This window comes from Apis dorsata, unplaced genomic scaffold (genome assembly GCF_000469605.1).
Source record: "Apis dorsata unplaced genomic scaffold, Apis dorsata 1.3 scaffold_188, whole genome shotgun sequence".
Lineage (NCBI taxonomy): Eukaryota > Metazoa > Arthropoda > Insecta > Hymenoptera > Apidae > Apis > Apis dorsata.
The window spans coordinates 2358709-2374012 of NW_006263473.1; positions in this window are offsets into that span (position 1 = coordinate 2358709).

Genomic DNA, 15304 nt, shown 5'->3' on the forward strand with positions numbered 1-15304 from the left:
TACAAGAAGAGGTTAAGAGGAGTTAAGTAAATAATAGAGATTGATGAAGAAAATTCAGTGGGTGAAGCTACTGTAAAAGGAAACTAGACGTCAAAACGTTAGATGTCACTACTGGTATACGAAGATATCTGATGTTAATTTCTCTTCTGGATAAATTAATATCACGTATTTTTAATGTTAATTGTCTCGCAATGATCTTTCGAACTTTATCTTTCGAAAATCGAAATATTTACGGTTCTATCTATCTTCGAGAGATTAAGAAAAATTTCTTTCAAATTAGCGCAAGCCTCGAAGAAGAAAAAAGAAACAGGGAATAATTCATAAAGAAAGAGAAGAGGACGGTAGCAGAAAGAAAAGAAAAGAAAAAAAGAAACAGGGGAGCAAATTTGCAACGGCTACCTTCCTCTTACCTTCCTCTCCTACCTTCTCACCCCTTATATCTCTCCATAGGTGCTTTCTCTGATGACGCTGCAACTTTGTTGCCCGGTTCCCCTTAGAAAACGATAATTTAATTCCCATGGGATATCCCCAGCCAATTATGTTTCGCGATAAAAAAATTACGCCTTCGGAAAGATCCATGAAAAATGCAACGGGGGCCAAAAACGTTCGGCTTCCCGGAAGGAGTAAACCGTGCAGTTAGCCTAATTTATGCCGATATCTTCTCAACTCCTTTCCCCCACCCTCCTTTCGAAGAGGTTAAAGGTAGTGGATCTCGGAGAGGCATCACAGCTCGTAACGGATAGTCGGATATTCGCGGCTAAGTTACGACCTCGTGGGGCCGCACTCTTCATCCCTCGTAAAAAAGGGGCCGGGAACGGCCTTCCGAAACGAGGCAGTGCGCATAATTATCCCGCCACGTCCCTCATTCGGCCGGGCCTCTCTTAACTTTAACTGTCCTCTCTTTCGGAACGCCTGTCGAAACTTTGGTGAAATTACGCGCAACCCGGGTCCGGTCGCGATTATACGCACACCTGAAGCGTTCCTCCACCGGTATCTGGCCCGTTTGCGTGGCGAATTAGCCGGATGATGCTCACTGGGATAATTCGGGGAAGTTGCTCGTCCGAGGAATATTTTTCACGCCGGAATTATTATTAAAATTTTCGTGCACGGTGATTCTAGACAAATTACGGGGGAGCTAAGGGTATGTAACGTCGGGGGATGAGGCGAGTGTTTCGCGATTCGTGGGTGGATTTCCTAATTTTTTGGTGGTGTAACTGATGGTGAAACAGACGTTGAATGATCTTGTAGTTGAAAATGTAAATGGCAGGGACGCAAGGGTTGTGAGTTTAATATATTCTCTTTAGCGAGAATATAAGTAAGGTTAAGAAATGGGATATTGTGTTGTAGAAACACGTGGATAAATTTATTGATTTGACACATTTAAAAATCTGTAGTCATTGGTTAAGAAAATAAGTTCGTAATTCTCTAGATTACCGATTTAATTTAGGAAGAGGGATGATTTCGTGGATTTAATTGAAACTTCGAACCGACTCAGCTTCGTTCTCTTTAAATACGGAATTATTATAAGCTAAAATCATATTTTTCAAGATATTCGGACATTAAAATTCCATTCTTGCGATGAAGTATAATCTATTTGAATAACCACCTGTCAAAATAATTTTTAAACGGTAAACTTTTAGACATAAAGTCATATACATATTTAATATTTACGTTTAATAATAAATATCTGATTCAACGTAAAACAAGGAAAATTATAACAATTTTCACGATACGAGTTTCTTCTTACAAAGTAAATTATTCGAAACAAATTTGTGGAATGATTAAGAGAATTTTTCGATTTTCGTTAAGTTAACAGGACGTGTAACCAAACCGCGCCAGTAAATTATGTTGCAATCACGCGGGAGGAGGTTCATCGGTAGCCGGGTAATTGCATACAAGGGCGGTAATATATTTCAAGGTTCGATGTTTGGAACGGGTAATAAAGTCATTCGAGTAGCTTGGTCCTAATTACTCGACGAGAATGCTTGACGAGAAGGCTCGTTAATTCTTTGATCGGGACACAGTTGTTTGTTTCTACCTGCGCCCACGGTGGATTATCGTCAAGTAGCACGTATGCTCCTTCCAGTTTTAACGGACGTGAAACGGGACGGTTGGTGGTTAAGTATCAATTTGCCCAAGAATCTGTATTAAAACTCGCGTCACGCGAATTTATTTACGTTCGTAAAGCTTCGTAATTCTTTCTCTTCTTCTTTTTCTTTCGTTCGAGGACGAGGAACGACCGCAAAACATCGATATCGATCAGCACAAAAGGTGCTCGAACGCGTATCTACGTTGTTATGACTCAATTAAGGTCGCGCAAGGTGCAAGGATCCTTCCGGGGGGGGGGGACACCCGGAAGAAACGTGTCCATTCTCGTACACCTGCTGGACTAATTTCCTTTTTTTTTTTCTTCTCAACGCACGTATAGTTGTTTTCAACGTATGAGAAGAAATTTTCGTATGGTATTTGAAGGAGTTAAAAATAGGAATTCCGTTCTGTAAATTCTTAGGGCGCGATAAGTTGCACGAGAGAGTGTCATTTCGTATGTAGCACTCGATTCGAGAAATCACGATTAGGAATAATTTCGGTGTGGTAATTCAGGTGGAAAGGTACCAGTTCGAGGTGCGATATTTAAGGATTCAAAGTTGTTATTAGGTATAATTGCGGTATAGGTGCTCGTGCCAGGGTGCCACTTTGCTTGATAATGTTTAAGAAATTGGAGACTCACAACTCGGAAGAAATTCAACGCTGAAAATTACGCCGAGGGTTCGTTGTTCGAGAAAATTAAATCCGCAATTAAGAAAATTGTAATGGAGTGAGTTTCGTATCGGGAATGCGATTTTGCAATTGGAAATTTTGATATTCTAGATACCGGTACAAATTTAAACACGATTCGCGAGATAAAATTCACGAATAGCAGTGGAAATTACTTAAAACGCTCCAAATAAATTAAATACACACACTCTTCCAAAATCAACTGATTTACGTACCCAATATCCAACTCGTCCGTTACATGCACACGAACGTACAATTTATTAATTAAAATTAGAAGACAGGTTTCAAGAAACCTGAAATAATTCATCCCGAGTTTCTCGTGGGAAGGAAACGAAAAAACTTGCTGTTTGGCTAGGTGATACACTTTTGGAGCGATTGGAGGGGCAATAGACGGAAACTGCGACGAGTGGATCGGGGTGCGAGGGGTCGCGCGATAAAGATTAACTCCGCTCACCGTGAGGCGAGGTGAGGCGAAGGGGGGTTGTAATCAGCAAGGCGGGCGCATAACGGCGAGCCGAGCGGCGAGTTATCAAATTGATCAAGGCAAAATAATCTGTGCGGGAGAGCGGCCCCGTTTATGCGCCATAAACGCAGCGTACGAGCAATAGACCGCGTGCCACCTAACCGTGGCACACGTACAAAGCGATGGAGTCCGGGATGTTGAACGTGGGATCGTCCAACACACGGGCGGAGGAACATAACATAACCCGGTGTCACGCGCAGGACTTTACAACTCTGCCATCTCGTCGTTGGTCCTCCTCGCCTCCTCCACCTCCTCCCCCTTCCGCGCCCTGCCCCTCTCGCGCCGCACTCGGCCCTTAACCGCCGGTTCTTCCCTTTCGAAACGCGGCTCCCCCTTTCGTCTACGCCCCGCGGACAACCGCGTGCCCGCGATTTCATTCCTCCGGCAAATCTGTAACTCGTCGTTGCTCGCTCGAAATGGCGTGGTTTTCCCCAACGGAACCCCGTCCAAAGAGGCGGGACTATCCCGTTTTCGGGACTGCTATGCGGAAGGGATGGGGGGAGGCTNCTGATTCGGGGTGTTAATGCGACGCGTCGGTTTTCTGGGGATGGGGGTGGGTTTGGTCCTCCACGACGACAATGATGACGAAACGATAAGGAATCGTTTGAGAGAGATTTCGATCGATTTCGAGCGAGGAATCGCGATTGGTAATTGGATTCCCGATCGGGAATTTAAGTTTCTCTATGGAAAACGTGTTTATTATCCGCGTATTTGTATTTATTTATATGAGACCGTTGTGATATGTAAATTACGTTACAACTACGTATACGAGAGAAGTGAATCATGGTTACAAGGGAAAAGAATATCGTTATCGTTGAAAGGGATGATTCGATGCAACCGGAAGAGGAAGGGAAAAGAAAGACGCGGCGAGGTCGTCTGGTCATCGAAGTCTCTGGATTGGACGATAGGCAGAGATGGACGGCGGAATGAAAGAAAACGAGGGGTCACTCGCGTCACGGTTGGCCATGGTAACGTCGGAGGAGAAGGCATTGAACGTCCCGCTGGGTGCTGGCAGATATTACTATAATGCAACTCCGGACATAAACGCGTTTACGACGCCGGTGCGTTGTCATTACGCGGCCCCTGCATCGTTCGCCGGTGGCTTTAACTTTATCGGCACCACCACCGACACAATCCTTGTGTGCACCACTACCAAAAACGGCCTGCAATACGGACTACCAACCACCTTCCTCCACCTTCCATCCAAAGGAACCCGAATCCCTCCTTTTTCGAACACCTGTCCGCCGGTGTTTTACGGCGCAATCGTAAAAATTAATTACCTATAATTAGAAAAATCGCGAGTACGTGTATGAAAGTGTGGAGTGGGGAAGAGGAAGGTTTGGAAAGAAGGGAAGAAGGAGGGGGAATTGGGAGGAAGAGGTGGTTACTTTTTCGGGGGCAGAGGGAGAGGGACGTTTTATGATCGTCGAGAGTGACATTGGGAGGGAAATCTTCCGTTTTATCGCGTTCGCGAGGAACAAAAGGAAAATTTCTGACAGTTACAAACGAGGATATTAAAGATTCCGGAGGACTTTGAATATCGCCGTTAATCTTCAACGCGTGTTATTTCCAGATTTTTTTTTAACAGGACAAGTCGAGAGGAGTCGTTAAAAAGATCACGAATTTATTTGTTTCTTTCCCCGTTGCTAAAAAGAATTCTCAAGGATTCTGGAGACCATTAAATAGAGATTAATTCGTGATATTTTCGGATCATCGAGTCCGATGAGTATATTCAAGAAAATTTCTTGAAATATTCAATATCTCCTTATTTTCCTTCGATTCTTTTTCAAAGAATCCTTGTCTCCCCGTTTAATAATTTTTCTAATAGGAAGAAGAATCAATTTTCACAAGCTCGATTCGACATTTACAGAATCGATATAATGATACTTATTAGAATTATTTCAATCTTGCAAGATCGATCTTAGTAAAATTTCGCTTCGACAATTATTCGAAATTCTTCGGAGCCGAATAAATTACTCGAGAATTCGATAATCCCTTTCGATAAATGTAACGATCTCTGACCATTTTGAAATTCTGATTACTTATTAAAACATCATATCGAGCTTCGAAAAATTGAGGAATACCGATTTAAATCGTTTCTTCGGCATATATCTATACATTCTTTATTGGGCAAAATTTATTCGATCTACGGACAAACACGGCCAATTAAAGTTAGACTCGCATAACTCGTTAAATTAAACGCGGTTAAAGCATTCTATCGGTAGAATATTTATTCTAACCGAGAAGTAGCAACGACTCTCTTTCTCTCCCTCTTTCTCCAACATTCTGCTTACACTGTGTCTATTTAAACCAGTCGGAGTCGGTGGTAGATAGAAACTAACCGGTCGAAGGAGCACGAAACGGGCAGAAGAAGACAAAGTGGTTGAATATGTATTCGCGCGTGCGTTATATCCATCCATACACGTCCATTGGCCTCTGTCGTACACGCATTGGCGGGGTGTTGCGGCAAGGAAGGGTTTAACGATTCGCGTAGCTGCGTCGATTTACGGCCCCTAAAACACATCGAATGCGCTTTATATGTATGTAAATTAGGTCAGCCGCTTTGCCTCGCCCGAACCCCAATCTTCGTTGCGCGCAGGGCGAAACGGAGTCGAAAGCAAAATTACGACGTTTTCGTTTTGGGCGAGGAACAGGGAGGAGATATAATAAACGCAAACTTTGCCCTGGATTTTCTTTCTTAAATCCTTCGCTCGAAGACGTATACGATGCACGTGCTTCCTGGTGGAAAGTTTGATCAAAAATATTCGAGAATTGATACTTTAATTGTAATACTGTAATTGTTGGTTAGAGATAGTTATGAGAATTGTAATTGTAATCATATCGTTATTAACGATATATAAAATCGAAGATTCTCAAATTTGATTTTCGAAAAGCGCGTTTAAAGTAATTTAAACGTGAGAATTTCGTATTGCAATTCGTAATGCGATATATGCATTTCCAAAAAATTTATCGCAAGAGAATTATTCCATTTTTGCTCGTAAACTTTCTTGCGATTATCGTTAAAGTCAATATTAATCACATTGATGCACGCGTTAACGAACGATTGGAAAAATGTAAAATTACCATTAAATAAGAACGACGACCTCTCCTCCGCCCATAAATTCCGTAACCGTGATTGTCGTAAAGCGAAAGGATCACGATGCAGATCGAGTTCCGCTATCCCCGTCGACGAGTGGCTAATTATCATTCCTCTCTCCGATTACCTTCGCACTTGTTTGCCTTGCCCAAGTCCCCTAATGGCCGCCCTTGAGTCGCCAGTTCCCCCCCTCCCCCTCACGTTTCTTCAACGCCGCGAAATCGGCGGCGTTTTGCCGGCAATAAATCGTAAACAATGCAAGGGACGATGGAAGAAGAAACGGGGAAATTTTGATTTGCGAGCGTCGGATCGTCCGTAATTTCAGTAATAGCTCGCGCTAGCTTCTCTCGCTCCCTCTCGCTTCGTCCCGTTCGCGGAACGAGGAGGAGGAGAAGGGAAGGCATAGGGAACGATTCGAAGTAACCGCTTTCAGAGCGGAATGTTTCGCAGTGGTAACTTCATAAAAGGGCACCCAGACGATTCCCTATAAAACGGTATATCTCAATCCTCTTCGAGGCACTCACACGCGTCCAGCTTCTTCTCAGGTATGAGGCGGTCTCGATGCCGTCCTGTTTTTCTTTCGCGTGATCCACGGGGCTCGAGAAATTTCGAACATGAGGGGAGGAACGTAAGGTTTTCGGGAGAGGGATGTTGCGTGATGCTCGACTTTTGTTGTTTAAATTTTTGTATTCTCGTTTCACGTATCCCTGGAATCGCGTTACTTTTAACCAGCGAAAGACATGGACATCTTAAGAGTTTGATAAGAGTCTGATTCGGACAGTGTACGTTTTAAACGAATAATAATCTGCACGATGACAAAATAAAAACGAAGATGTACGAGAAAAGAAATCGTTATTTAAAGAAAAGGAAGAAAAACGTTCCAAAGAAAAAGGAAACTCTCTTCGCTACCTTCTTTCGATTAAAAAGCGATCGAAATGATTACACGAAGCCATCTGAATGGAAACACTGTTGTGAGAAAGCGGCCTGTCGGAGTCGGGGTCGAGGGGGCCAGTCGGAGGGAAACAGTCGGCGAACTTTATGATCACCCGGTACAAGTTGAACGGGAATAGCCCACGTTCTAAAGGCTGGAACGGCGCTGCCTACGTAGGTTGCAGTTTGAACTATAAAACGACGTAAATTATGGCCACGGATTGCAATATTATGAGGCTATATACGCACGTTTAATGATCGAAGCTACCGGGCAGGGGAGCCACGGCTAAATATTGTCCGGAAATGGTGCGAAGGAGCATCGCCCCGGACTCGTCTTCGCGGCCGGCTGGCAAGTATTGACCGATACATTCGTGACTGCACGCCTGCTGCCACTCGCTTTCCCATTCCCGGGGAGAGGTTCCGTGAGAAAACGGTTGGAAACCGACGCGAAAACACGATCGGAATAACTCGTAACGCGGACAATATCAATCCGGGATGGAAAATGCGCCGGAGTAAATGCATTATTGCTGGTAATAATTGACACCTGTTTAAAACATCGAACTACCGACATTCCAATCGCTCGTTCCGTTAATGATACCGGTAAAAGGATTTATGAAATATCGGTGGAATGATATTAACAGATTTTTAAAACTTTTTCTTTTCTTATAACATCTTTCTAACCAAATGATTGTTTTAATTTGAGTCCCTCTAAAAAAAGAAATGATCGATACTCGTACGTATGTTATTTTTCCATCGATTTCCATCGATCCATTTCGTAGATGAGAAACAATTAGAAATTCCATAAATAGGTTCGAGTAGTTTTGAAATTTTTATTATTCCTCTTAAGTTAATAATCCAGAGCGGAAGATTCGCGAGGAAAAAAATTCTTCGCCTCGATCTCCTTCTTCTTCTTCGCGCAATTAACCCTATGCCACCGCTTTTCCTCCGTTTAAAATCCTCCACCGGTACTAAAGAGACTCGCCAGAAAGAGGACGAAGACGGACGGAGGGAACAAGAGTAAGAAGAAGTCGAGAGGGTGGGAGGATTATTATTCATCGAGTAGGCCTCCTCTAAGCGCAAGGACAAGGGAGAATCGTTTCGAATCCCGTTCAAACGAGAGAGAAGTGTTTTCTCGTTACCGGATCACGGCGGGAACGTAGCGATCTTTAACGGCGACACGAAGATGCGGGTGAAATATCAAGTTTCTCTCTCCCCCTCCTCCGTGTGGAGAGAACACCGTCGGTGTCGCGAAACCATTCCAATTTACGAACATTGCGCGCGGGAACAATTACAGAAGAAGAAGAAGAAGAAGAAGAAGAAGAAGAAGAAATTTTTCGAAAATGAAACAATGTGAAACGCAAGAACGATATAAGATGTATTATATACACGAGGAGATATATTGGCCGGTGAATCGTAAATCTTTGAAGGCTGGTCGACAAAGATAATAATTGTTAATTACGCGGTCGCAAGAAGAAGCGGTTTCGTTTAAAGTGTAAGCAATGCTGCGTGGATGGGAGACGAAGCGTCGCTAACGAATCTAAACGCCGGAAGGGACAAGATTCTGTTTTATTATCGGCGTGTAAATTGTGCAATAAACAACGATATAAGACATAAGATAGTATATTATTTGGTCGTAAAAAGGGGCGAGAAGATGCGTGGTTTCGTTACATTTTCGCGGGGATAGGGGATGATTTTTAGGATACTTCATTTCCTTGTGCAAATGAGATAAAAAATTTTCCTTTTCATTTATTTAATAAGCGATAATCGGGATTGATTTAATTTATACGAATAATTAATTGGTGATCCGAGTTTAAGAATAAAAATTAAACGATCTTGGTTCAAACTTTACAAATAATTACATAACAGTAACAGTTTCTTTGAAATGTTCATCCTGTTTCCTCGAAGAAACTATATATAAAAATTCCAAGAAGGATTTCTCCGAAAGGAAACGATTCGAAAAATATTTAACCATGGATCAAAACACGGATCCATGAACTGAACGATCTATCTCTCGAGAAGAAAGGCGAATTGTACGACCTCTTCCGGAGAAGCATAAAGAAACGTAAAGTCTTTTAGCATCCATCCGCCTCATATAGAGGGAGAAGCGGTTATTACGGCAACAATGATGCGCGAAATTATCGATCAATGGGAGGTTGATACAAAGAGATCCTCCCTTAGATTACTTTGTTTCCCGGGTATCCCCGACCGGACACGACATCGCACATCCTCGCGGTATTATCTTCATCAACCACCTGCTCGTCCCTTCGTATCCCTCTATTCTCGACCTCACTTTGAATACACCCATAAGACGCGAATTTTCGGCGTGCCATTCCACGATCACGCGACCAAAGAGGCGCAAGGCGTACGTTTTTATTTATATCCTTCTATTTCGAAACGACTCCGTCGATATTCCCGTTTATATATCTTTCATTCACCCTTTCTCGTGCAACGAAAAGGAACAATGTTACGGAACAAGAAGCACATATATATATAATATATAATATATATATATGTATCTCTTTCAACCCACCACCTTCATTAGGTAATTATCCCGAATCCCTTTTATGCCACTTTCCTTCTTTTTCTTACCACTTCCATTCTTGCACCGCCTTCGTTCGTTTACCTCATTGTTTTCTCGCCTTTCATCGAACATGCACCGATCGACCCGTTCGCGCGGAGAGATCACGCAACATTGTCGATCGCCACTCTCTCTATCTTTTTCTCTCTCTCTCTCCCGCATTAATTAGCCCGGAGGAATAATCGGAAGGAAGAACGGGGAACGACCGAACCAGGGACCAAGCCACGAAACAGCCGTTACGCGTGTTCCAGGGCCTCGGTTTATACTTCTGGGAAGATGCTCGTAAAGACTGCTTGGCTTTCGTTGGCTCTGTTATTAGCCGAGCATAGTATGCGACTTAAAACGGGCGAAACCGGGGCCGAAGGGAGGGTGGAAGGGGTTGGAGGCCCCGGGGATATAATCGCGCCTTCTCCCAGCCTTTCACCCAATACCACTAATCTTCCGTGGCTGACTACCAACGCGAGAAAAGGTGGTCGGTTTCGGCTACCCGGGATTAAAAGGCCTCTCTTTCGAACTGCGTTCACGTTGGCGGGATTGAGTGATCGAGGCGCGAGTTTCGCTTTTCGAATTTCCAACCAAACTCGCCACGCGTCGTCCAAACTTTCACACGTGATTTTATGTTTTCGATTTGGTGATTTGAAATTTTATATATTGGAATCGCGGAGCTACATTGAATCGCATTGGAGATATCAGTGAGAGCTGAGGGAATGCTTGATGAGAGATGAGATATCTTAAGGTATTGATAACTTGATTAAATCTCAAGTTGCTTTGAAAAATTGTACGTTGACGATATGGATGATATAAGGTTGCAATTTGGTAAAGTACATATACTTGAAGAAATTTGTTGCGATTACTTTGTAATTTATAAATAAAAAAAGAAGGAACAAATCGAATATTCACACTTGCTTAAGTACCAAATCAATAGTTCAAATTCCGCGCTGCACTTACCGTAAGTAAAAATTCCATCTAAAATTAAAAAGGAAAGAAAGAAATCCTCTAAATCGTCCTCATAATCCGCCTAAAATGCAGGTATTACAAACTCAATCTCGTGGATTAGTCAGTCAAATCGAGCACTCGTCCTGCATAAAAATCACCTTCCCTATTAAACGCTTCCTAAATCTCTCTTTCAATCGATTTCACGCGGATGAAAGGAAAGCAAGCAAGAAAGAAAGAAAGAAAGAAAGAAAGAGAGAAAAAGGAGGGAAAAAAAAACCATGGTATCGTGAAAAGCGTCCCGATGTACCCTCCTCCTCTCCCTCCCGTTGCACCCGTTATAAAGACAGGAAGCGTGAAAGGAACCGATGAAAGAGGAGGAGGAAAGAGAGAAAGAGAGAGAGAGAGAGAGGGCGACGACGAAGTCACGGGTAAGATCATTAGCATCCGTTCGGGTGGAAGAGGAGTGGATCCCAGGGGGTAGGAGAGATAGAGGTAACGTCCGATCGTCGGCGGCACGCCACAGGGAAAACAGAGAGGAGGAAGGGTCCCGTGGCCGCGTTGGCGAAGGCAATCCCGTCGGGACGGAGAAGTTTTACGCGGAGATTATCAGGAAGCGGAGCGGACGCCCATGAATACGGAGATCCTGGCGATAAAAGGACGAGAAAGAAAAAAAAAAGAAAAAGAAAAAGGAGAAGGAGAAAGAGGGAAGGGAGAGGAAAGAGGAAGATGGAAGATGGAGGGGGGGAGGAAAAAAAAAGAAGAAGGAAGAGGAGGAAGGGCAAAAAGAAAACACGTTGGAAAGGTAGGAGGTAGGTAGAAAGGCGACGAGAGGGAGGAAGATGGAAGAAGAAGGGGAGAAAGAGGGCCAGAGGCAGTAGGGAAAGAGTTGGTAACCCAGTGCCGGCAGGAGAGTGGCGGAGCAATGTAGTCGACCACGAATGAGCGTACCAACGGATGGAGAGGCAACACTTTGTAGTTTTAATCGATCCGGTGGGACGGGGTAGAAAGACGGAGCACCCCCGTGCAGCACGGAGAGGGTGAGTCGGCATGTGCGGCAAGGAGCGCGAGGGAGGGTGAGGGAGAAGCACGGGCGAAGCGGCTGAGAGGAAGGCCGAATGCGGGACGAGGAGGGTGGCTATCGGCGGAAGAAGGACGTGGCGAAGTGGCCGAGCGACGAGGAAGACGGTGGTGGAAGTGGGATGGAAGGAATACCCGGAGAGAGAGTAGAGACCCACATCCTGCCGGCTCCTACAACTTCAACCACCAGCTGGGATACACCTCCTGCCTCCACGGGGGCGAGTTATATGTGAAAAGCACGTGGACCCTCGGGTGGAAGAAGGACGGGAGGATTCATTCATTTCCTCGTATATTTCCTGGAAAAGATACGCGCGTACTTTCGTCAATGTCGTGTGCGGGGTTCGAGGGATGGAGGAACAGGTGGAAGGTCGGGTTTCTTTGGGAATATTAGGTCGCTCCGTTTAACGGGGGTTGGGGTGTCGTGCGAGGTGTATTTCGAAGAGAGAATTTTCACTTGAAAGAGAATTGTTCTTATTACGTTAGAATTTTGTTGAAGGATTATTTTATTGCTAAAATTTGAAATAATTGATTTTCAATTTGTTAATAATTTTCTCACGATACTTTTGCTTTTGAATAGATATTGTCTTCGATAGATGATTGATATTTGACGATTAACTACATCGAATTTATCGTATTAACGACGAATCCTCGTAGCAATCGATAATAAAGAAAGATGCTAAAGAAAGATACTGTGACAAAAAATAGTAATCGTTATCGATTTATCTTGGTCGGATAATTTCGATTCGAAGATGGCCGAATCGAAGGGTTCTCATTAGGAATTACGAGACCTAATCAGCGGTTTCACGATCGATATCAGCATTATGGCGAGCGTGGGGCAGTAGTAGACGTAAAGAAGTACAATAATTTACTGTTAGCTAGCGTGACCAACATAGGCGGTAGGCTGGAAGAGGAGCGAAGAACTGGAAGAACTCCGGTATCTTCGGGCGATGTTTCAGCCGAAATGTATTTGTAGCGGAGGACGCGCCTCCAAGGGTCGAATCACGACAGAATATTGTCGAGGTCGATGTTGGAGAAATTGAGGGGAGAACATTAAAACACCGAGGGTGCGGACAGTAATAGTGGCGCCGACGAGGGTAGCTCGTCGCTCAAAAGGGGTAAAATTTGGACTTAATAAAGGCTGCGTAGTAACGAAACACACAGTTATATTTACATGAAATTCACCGTTCAGGAATATTTTCACGCGTAGATGGGTCGTAGAAAAGCAATAAAAGAATCATATAAAAAATCATTATATCTCTTATCGAACAATAAAATTTTACCAACGAATGAAAGACAAGAAAGAATATTTTCTCGTGAAAAAAATTAATTTCAGAAGAACGATCTCGTCGCGACAGATGGCGGAAATAATCAACTTGTAAGCATACAGGCTGGATCAAAGATAAGATGCAAAAATCACGCGTGATATATTCACGAAACGACTATACTCGTCCGGTGCAATACTCTGAGCAAATAGAAAAAAAAAAATTTCGAAAGATTTACATCCTATGGAAAGCGTAATACTTTAGATTCGTCTACCAGATTGACGCATTTTAATACGTATAACGGCATATTTCTTTTCTAACTTTTCGACGCGATCACGATGAAAATTCAAACTTCACGTTATTTCGTTTCGTGTGTCGGAATAAAGAGGAATCATTTCGTTCCCTATTTTTTTCCCGATGGTTCACCATCAAACCGATCGTTCTTCCTCGATACATATTTCGTCGAGCTGACGATACTAACGAACGCAAAAGGGTTTTAATGTTGATATAAAGTTGGCGTGTAAAGTATCTTTGGGTAATTTCGTGGTGTACGCACCTGTCAGTTAACGAGACTCGGACGAAATTCTTGAATTCGTCTTGCAGCTTGGAACAAAGGTTGAAACTGGGAACCGTTATTCGGATCGAGGGAGGAGGAGGGGCAGAACGAAACGAAAATGGCGCGTTATCGGTTCGTAGCGTTGCAATTACCAGCCACGGGGTTCATCGCGCCCCTGAAGATAAATGAGACAGTGGATCAACGTCGACGAACTCCGACTTCTGTGTACGACGATTTATCAAAATTAATGACCACCGAGGCCTATCGGACCGACAGACCGTATATGTAATTGGGATACGTATGTGACTACCAATTGATAGATACTTGAGGAATATGGACAATTCGTGAGAAATAATTTTTGGGAAATGTTGAAATTATACGCAAAAGATTTCTCGAAGATTTGTAAAAGAGCAGAAACTTTTAATTCTCGAATGAATAAATTGGTGTTTATTTCTATAAATATTTTAAATTCCTAGTCTGATTAAAGTGTTTGGACAAAAGAATTCTTTACCGTGTTCACAAATATTTAAAATTCAAAGAGAGAGAGAGAGAGAGAGGGAGAAAGAGAAAGAGAGAAATAAAATAGAATACTTTATAATGTACTTATAAAGTCCAAGTTCATCATCCAAAGTATTCTTTTCGTTTACAAGTATCACTGAAACTTGAGTCAAAGTATCAACTACTTATTGTATTCGATAAATGGAGCAGAAAAGAGGCATATCGAATTACATGGACTCCAAGTTCGTTTACACGAAACATGATACGACATCTCAAATTACATGGACACCGAATTCACTTAAATCCAGTCCAAGTGCCATTTTTTCTCCGCCATTTTAACCGATATGAGAGCCGATGCCTTCACAATCGTTTGCCCAAAAAATGCTTAAAAATCCAATCGAAACGCGATAAAATAATCTAGTTCCAAAACACTTGGACCCCAAATTCACCTAATTCCATTCCACGCGCCATTTCTTCTTCCCCTTTCTAAATCTCGCGCAGAATCACCCTCGATAACCTCCAAACTCACCTTCCCCTCCCAAAATCGGCAAGCAAAAACCAATGGAAAGAGGACGATTCAATACCGATCACCGTCTTCCAACTCTTACCAATTGTCCATTCCTTTTCCGAAACGAACTCGGCAGAAGACGAGGAAAGGAAATAATCCTATCCGTCTCCTCCCGATCCTTAAAATCACATCGTTAAGAAGCGGTGTCAACCGGTGTCCCCTTGCGCCGTGAAGACCGGTGGGTGACGGAGAGATCGGGGTCCTTGGCGGCAATCGCTCCTCCCGGGCATCCCCGGCGAAGTACTCTTCAGCCCCGTCGGGCTGATTTGCATCACGGTTACGAGCTCGTTCGAGCTCGTGGTGGTTATATTACAGAGCGAGGGAGAGAGGGCAGCAGGATGGAAAAAGGGGGACAGAAGAGCGCGCGAGTCCCTCTCGCTTGCCGCGTTCCACCCCCAAAGCAGCTCGCTGGAGGCAGCTCGGACACTCATAACAATCATAACAACGGGATCCCGCGAGTAACTCGCGGACCACCTCCGCGCATCGGGACCGCCCTCCGGACCG